The 7,826-nt window shown below is 46.6% G+C and overlaps 1 long non-coding RNA gene across 1 annotated transcript in view; it reads left to right on the top strand.

Annotated features, from left to right (window-relative positions):
• Window positions 1-6,633: 6,633 nt before the first annotated feature.
• The window catches only part of LOC144584679 (uncharacterized), a 191,164-nt gene continuing 189,971 nt past the window's right edge, over window positions 6,634-7,826 (top strand). The window contains exon 1 of the long non-coding RNA XR_013539091.1: window positions 6,634-6,763. This is a non-coding gene — a long non-coding RNA (uncharacterized LOC144584679). The remainder of the gene's footprint in view (window positions 6,764-7,826) is intronic.

Below are 7,826 nucleotides of genomic sequence, written 5' to 3'. Positions count from 1 at the left end.
CGCCTTTCCATTGAAGGGTGATTTGGCCATAAAAACGCGGACCTAGATGAGACAAGACATGAACTGTTCCATGAAGAACCTCAAGAGCTAAAGTCAAGGATTATGTGGGAAGACAAGAGGAATGTTCATTGGAGTTATTGTGTAAGTAAGATATAGAAATAATTGAATGGCAAGAAAATTATTATTGGCTTCCAAGCCTCACCCTTTCTGGCTGGAATCTTGTGCAGAAAATTACCGACAGCAGCTAAAGCATCAATGTTCCAAGTGCTTTTCATGGACAAAAGTTAGTCCACTGCCCTGAGTAGCTTATGTTCTAGATTTTGACAGCTGTTGGGGTGGAGACAACAGGCTATGATGGGGAAATGTCTTTCGTGCATGCAGTTATTAGAAATATTTATCTGTTGGCCATAACTTGGGTTCCAAGGCAGTTTCCAAAATTGCAAAAAAAAAAAACCCATGGGCTGGGGAAAAGGGGTAAAAGATGTGACACCATCCCAGTGTTCTCTGATGTATTAGGTTGACCTGACTAGGAACAACGGTGCTTGAGTTATTACATTATTTATTGCCATTTATTATTTATTACCATAATTTATATCCTCCCGTTAAAGAAATAAATCCTTCCAAGGGGAAAGTAAACTGTATATATAGCCAGGAAGGCAAATTACAACAGGGGCTAAATCTGCTTGTGGTGCAGAGTTACCCTCAGCCAGGAATGACTCAAGTGTAAGACCAACTCTGCTTTGCAAGATGCGATGATGCTGGATTGGTCCTCCAAGGTCAGGTGACCGTCTGGCATGGGGAAGGGTCGGCAGCGATGGACAAGCCTCGAGGCAGACCCTGAAGAAACATCATCCGAGGGTGCAAGAGAGCAGAGGGGGCCTAGACTGGAGATGGCACTCCCAGCGCTGTGCAAAACACTGGACATTGGGGTAACACTGGGGATGGTGACACTGCTCCTGCTTTTAGTCCAAACTTCACAGGAGCAACCCAAGATGCTTAACTTTTGCTCCTGAATGGTTTCAGCACCATGGAGAGCTCCTAATAAGTTCAGCCTTTTTAAAAAAAAAATCCTAGGATGTTGATTTCACTACTCCTCGGCTTCCATTACAACAAGCGGGACGTCCATGGGCATTTGGTTAATAGAATGTGAGTGTCCGGAGAAGGTGGCTGTGACAAACCCAGACCTACTGGGATATGTCACACAGTTACACTAAGCTGCCACCAACCATTCCCTATAATAAGTCACACAGACCAGGGATGGATTTTTAAACAATAAAAGAATAAGGTTTATTTTAAATACAAACAGGGTAAATAAAACAATCAGGTGAATAAAATAAAGTAACGTGGCTTATTCTCACACACACAAGCATACAGTTTGGTTCACCTAGAACCTTTAACTTAAAGCACAGACCCTGAACCCATCAGTTCTGGCTAACCAACAGACCCCTGAACCTATCAGGGTGGTACTCTGACCCACAGTAGTACCCTGTCAGACACACAGACTCCCACAACAGCTTCTTCTTCCCAGCTGCTGCTTCGTCCCAACCCAGTGTCTCACAGTTTGTCTCAGCATCTCCCTTCACCACACAGGCATCACATATTTATACAGTACAGCCCCTCCTCCTGATGTCCCGCCTTCCACTCCCCATAGGATGGAACTTTCCCTCCAAACCCATGACAGACAGGTAACATCAGTGCTGTTATGTAACACCTCCCCTCTTTAAAAGTTGTTTTGTAGGGGGAAAGCTAAAAGTGCTTTTCACCAAAAAAACAACCTGCATAAAATACACAACAACATTTATACATACCAGATAATACTTACATATACTTACATTCCAAGTTAAGCATAGCAAATAGACATTTAAACATTTATCATTTACATTACATCCATTTACCTTTATTAATACAAACCAATTTAAAACCAGGTACATTTTAACTTTTTGTTTTCATTATATACATATAGTCCATGTTCTTTCGCCGTCTTCAGTCTTCAGGTCTTCTTGATAAGGCGTCAGCAACACAGTTCACTGACCCTCTGACCACCTTCACTTCAAAGTCATAGTCCTGTAAGTTCAAAGCCCACCTCATAAGTTTGCTATTGTGGGTTTTCATCGTCTTTAACCATTGCAATGGTGAATGGTCAGTACACAGAACAAAATGTCTTCCCCAGATGTAAGGCTTGGCCTTCTGGATCGCGTAGACTATGGCCAAACACTCCTTCTCCACGGTTGCCAAATGTCTCTCACCTTTTTGAAGTTTCCTACTCAGGTAGGACACCGGATGTTGGTCACCATTCTCATCCTCCTGGCACAGAACTGCTCCTACCCCGCTGTTAGACGCGTCGGTGTAGATGATAAACTCCCGGTCGAAGTCTGGAGCACGCAGGACAGGATAGTTGATTAACGCCTCCTTCAACCTCTGGAACGCCGCCTCACAGTCGCTGGTCCACGGGATGCGGTCATCAGCCTTCTTCCTCGTCAGATCGGTCAGCGGAGCCGCAATCTCGCTAAACCTCGGGATGAACTTTCTGTAGTAGCCCACCAACCCAAGAAATGATTTGACCTTTTTCTTGGTGTTGGGTCTAGGCCAATCACGAACTGCTTCTATTTTGGCCTCCAGGGGTTTTATCATTCCTCCCCCTACCATGTGACCCAAGTATTTTATTTCTGGGCTACCCAGCTGACACTTGCTGGCCTTTACTGTTAGCCCTGCTGCACTTAACCTCTGCAGCACTAACTCCAGGTGTATCAGGTGATCTTCCCAGGTATTACTGAAGATCCCTATGTCGTCAATGTAGGCCACTGTAAAGTCACTGAGCCCTGCCAAGGTCTGGTCCATCAGCCTTTGGAATGTGGCTGGTGCATTTCTGAGACCAAAGCTCAGGACTCGAAACTCATAGAGACCGAAAGGGCTGCAAAAGGCAGTCTTTTCTTGATCCCTGGGATCAATTCTTAATTGCCAATATCCCTTTACCAGGTCCAATGATGAGATGAACCGACAACCCCCTATGGTTTCAATCAGGTTGTCTAGCCTGGGCATTGGGTAGGCATCAGGAGTGGTTACACGGTTTAAGTTCCTGTAATCAACACAAAACCTAATGCTCCCATCAGGCTTGTCCACAAGGACTATCGGAGAGGACCAAGGACTAGAAGAGGGGACGATTATGTTCTCCCTCAGCATTTCGTCCAACTCCTTCCGCACCTTGTCCCTATAGGGTCCCGTTACTCGGTATGGGGATACTGCCTGCGGGGGTGCATCCCCTGTGTGGATCCGATGCATCACTCCCTTCACCATCCCCGGCTTGTTGGAAAACACCTGTTGATATTTTCTAAGCAGCATTTTTAGTTCTTGCTGCTGGTCTTGGGTGAGTGCAGGACTGATCTTGACCTCCTCTGGGTTGTATTTTACTTCCCCTCTACCCTCCCAGAAGGGTAATTCAGCTTCCTCACTCTCAGCTGCTTTTATCGCGAATAAAACCCTCTGTTCCCCTCTGTAGTAGGGTTTTAGGGCATTCACATGAACCACCCTCCTTGCTTGGTTCTCCTCCTGCTCTATTAGGTAGTTCAGGTCTGACATCTTGGAAATGACCCTATATGGTCCTGCCCATTTGAGCTGCAGTTTATTCTCTCTGCAGGGCCTAAGCCAAAGCACTTCCTCCCCTGGGTCAAAGTGCCTCTCTCTAGCTTTGTGGTCATACCATGTTTTCTGTCTGACCTTCTGAGCTTGCAGGTTTTCTGCTGCCAGCTCTAGATTTCTCTTTAGGTCATTTATCAAGGTGTCTATGTATGGCACAACGTCTTGTGGGTCATCCTGGGTGATTTGCTCCCAATTTTGTTTGATCAAATCAAGGGGCCCTTTCACCCCTAAGTGTGCAGCAAACATGTCAGAGTGACCCCTTTGTAAGATCATGGGGCGATACTTTTCAGGTACCACCAGCTGACTTCTGATCCCATCTCCCCCTTTTGAGATATTCCTCAGGGTTTCTCTATATAAAATCCCCTTTTCCTCCAGAAATCTCACTGGGGTTTCAGGTGTTAGCTGGGCGTCAGTCACCTGTTCAAAACACTTTTGGAGAGTGGCGTCTGCCTTTTGCTCCTGTCCAAATCTGCTGTCTGTGGTTAAGGTTTCCACCACAGCTTCTGAACTTCCCCCACCTGCTTCCGTCTCTGGCTCATCATTACCCCCCTGAACTGTCCCTGTGGTGGCTTGTGAGCGTGTAATCACTAGCACCCGTTTCACATGTTCAGCCCGGTCATTTCCCACGAGCACGGCTGCTGGCAGAGTCGATGAAATCGCTATCCGCCAATCTCCCCTCCAGCCTTGAAAGTTGACAGGTACCTCTGCTACTGGCAGAGAGATTATCTGCCCCTCAATCCCTGCCACCTTCATGCTCTCATTTGGGATTATAAACTCCCTAGGAATAATATCTGGATGGCACAGGGTTACCTGGGAACAAGTGTCCCGCAGCCCCCTATACTGACGGTCAAGTATTCCTACGTCCACCCCTGCTGTCTCAAACAACTGAGAATCTGTTTTTATCAGCAAGCAGCGCTTTACCTCCAGTAGAGGACCATTTTCCTCAGCCTGATCAGCATAGGCAGCTGTCCCAGACTGAGTAGCCATGGCAACAGGCTCCCTCTGTGACACTGAGCCTTGCTCTTTCTGGACACAGAACACAGCTTTTGGCTTGGTCCCACTAGAATTCTGAGGCACCATTCCTTTTAGCTGCTTTAATTTCTCACACTCTGAGATTAGATGACCCTTTCCCTGACAGAAATAGCATTTTCTGGTATATTTTGATTCTCTCTCATCTTGTTTTGGTTTTCCCTCCAAAATCTGAGGTCTTGGTTTCATGTCTGAGGGCTTCCCTTCACCATGGGCCCCTCCCCCTTGCTGGCTTTTCCCTGGTCCCTGAGAGTACTTGCTGTAGGTTTCTTTGGGTTTACCTACAGATTTCCCCTCACCCAAGGGCTTTCTTATTTGGGAGATAAAATCTGCGATCTCTGCGGCTGCTGCCACAGATTTCGGTTTCCTTTCCCTCACCTGGAATTTCAATTCCCCCTGCAGGACTGAATAGAACTGTTCCAGGGCTATCAAGTCTTTAAGCTGCTCATAGGTCTCTATTCCCTCCTGCGATAGCCATTTCTCAAGCAGCCTCACCAATTGGGCCCCCACTTGGGTAAAAGTCTGTTCTGGTTTTTTAGTGAGGGACCTGAACCTTTGTCTCAGCTGCTCTGCATTTATCCCATGTCTTGCAAACACCAGTTTTTTAAACTCTGCAAAATCTTTCATCAATTCCTCAGGCATCTCGGCATAAACCTCAGCCAGGCTACCACTGATTAAAGATCGCATGATGGTCATCTTCTCAGTTTCCCTCACTGAGAAGTCCACAAACGCTCTTTCCACTAAGGAAAAGAACACCTCAGGACAATCTCCCTTGTGGTACACAGGGAATTTCTTCAGGTCAGCCTTAGACAGTTGGCCTCCCTCAGAATCCCTATTATTATTATTGTTCTGGTTCATCAGTTCCAGTTTTCTTAATTCAAACGCCATTCTCTCTCTCTCCATTCTTTCTTCCCTCTCCATTCTCGCTCTCTCTAACCTTTCCTCCATTTCCCTCACCCTCAGTTCATGCTGTTGGGCTAGGAGTATTTTCCTGAGTTCTGGGTCCTGCTCTCCTGTGCTGTCACCCTGCACTGAGCCAAATTCATCCTCAGAACCTTGGTCAATCTGGGGGTCTTTCACTTCACTCATGTCTGCTACTTGGCTTCGAGTCAAGGGCATAACCCCCCTCAGAACAGGCTGCTTTAAAAAGTCAAGCCTCAAAATAAAACGACCACTTTTTTCCTTTTTGCCTCAGAACCAGCTCTCCCCAGAGATTGCTGCTGTTCTTCAGCACTAAATTTGCAACAGTATCGAGTCAGAGCCTACCCCCCTCTGCTGGGCCTCTCAGCTGGCAAGCTAGCTCACTGTTGCTACGCAGTTTTGCCTCAGCGTTTTCCCGCCAAAATCAGGCTGCCTCAGAGCACCTTAATCTAAGTCTCCCCAGTTGGCACGTTCTTCTACTAGTGCACCTCCCCGTGAGGTACACCTAGAAGATTACCTACGCGCCTCAGACTGTCCCTGACTAGACCCCCCTTGCTCTGGGCACACTTGCCAAGGCTTTGCTGGACCGCTGGACAACTGGACCAGTCGTATCCCACACGCTGGACACCAATCAATGTGACAAACCCAGACCTACTGGGATATGTCACACAGTTACACTAAGCTGCCACCAACCATTCCCTATAATAAGTCACACAGACCAGGGATGGATTTTTAAACAATAAAAGAATAAGGTTTATTTTAAATACAAACAGGGTAAATAAAACAATCAGGTGAATAAAATAAAGTAACGTGGCTTATTCTCACACACACAAGCATACAGTTTGGTTCACCTAGAACCTTTAACTTAAAGCACAGACCCTGAACCCATCAGTTCTGGCTAACCAACAGACCCCTGAACCTATCAGGGTGGTACTCTGACCCACAGTAGTACCCTGTCAGACACACAGACTCCCACAACAGCTTCTTCTTCCCAGCTGCTGCTTCGTCCCAACCCAGTGTCTCACAGTTTGTCTCAGCATCTCCCTTCACCACACAGGCATCACATATTTATACAGTACAGCCCCTCCTCCTGATGTCCCGCCTTCCACTCCCCATAGGATGGAACTTTCCCTCCAAACCCATGACAGACAGGTAACATCAGTGCTGTTATGTAACAGTGGCCCATTGGCAAAAGTTCTCAGAAAGGGGAACATCTACTTCACCCTCTCTCCTCACTCTCCATTCTTCGCTGAGCTTCTTGCCTCTGCCTTGGGCAGACTTGCTGGCTAGAACGTGGTAGATAAAATATCCTCTCTCAGCCGCCTGTAACTCTTGGCCCATTTTTGTGGGTCTCAGTTCCCTTCTTGACCCTCTCCCTGCATGCACCTCCAAAATGTGGCCACTCCTGGGAGTGATTCCCCTTGTAAAACGAAGAACGGGTCTCCTTCTTGCTCCAATTTTAATCATCATCCTTGGCCATCAAGTCCATTCTGACTTCTGGTGACCCTTTTCAGAGTTTCCCAGGTACAGAATACTCAGGAGTGCTTTACCCTTCCCTTCCTCTAGGGGGCAACCTTGGGACGGTGCAGTTGGCCCAAAGCTACCCAGGCTGGCTCTTCCCTCAGAAGGCCCAGTGCAGAATGTTTCCTCCCCCTCAAACAACCCACAACGTTTTTTTTTAACTTTCTTTTTTTCTTTTAAGGGTGGTGCATCCCACAGCAAGACCGAGAGCAGAAATTTGGTCCCTGGGCTCTGCAGGTTTTCCCACTCTTGAGCTAGAACAGACGGAGTCCTCAAAGAACTCACACCTGATGCTGTAGCATCTTTAACAGGACAGCTAATCCGACCCAAAGCAAACGCTGCTTCATTGAATTATTCCTTTTATTCCCTATTTCAAATTCACCTTTCATACCAGAAAGGTGGGTGCAAGGTGGAGGGGGTAAAAAAAAATCCACCTTCTGCTTTTAAGAAGCCCATCATTTGCTATTCAGTTATTGTTTTCTCATTATACATGTGTTTGTTTTTAAGCTGCTTGTGCAGAATTGGGAGTTTGTTTTAAATATTAAGTATAGTTTGTGGAGTCCCCCCCCCCCGCTTGCTCAGAATAGAAAATGCAAGGTTTTTAACCAGAGCGTTGTATCTGCATACAACGGAGCAACCCCGCCTTCCCTGGATTTCAAATTGCAAAAGTAAGAGGGGGAAATGCAATCAAATAAAGAAAAATAAATAAATAAACATGC

The sequence above is a fragment of the Pogona vitticeps genome, chromosome 13, assembly GCF_051106095.1.
Source record: "Pogona vitticeps strain Pit_001003342236 chromosome 13, PviZW2.1, whole genome shotgun sequence".
NCBI classification, from domain to species: domain Eukaryota; kingdom Metazoa; phylum Chordata; class Lepidosauria; order Squamata; family Agamidae; genus Pogona; species Pogona vitticeps.
The sequence above is the reverse complement of the archived record's forward strand: the minus strand, read 5'-3'. Positions and strand labels throughout refer to the sequence as shown.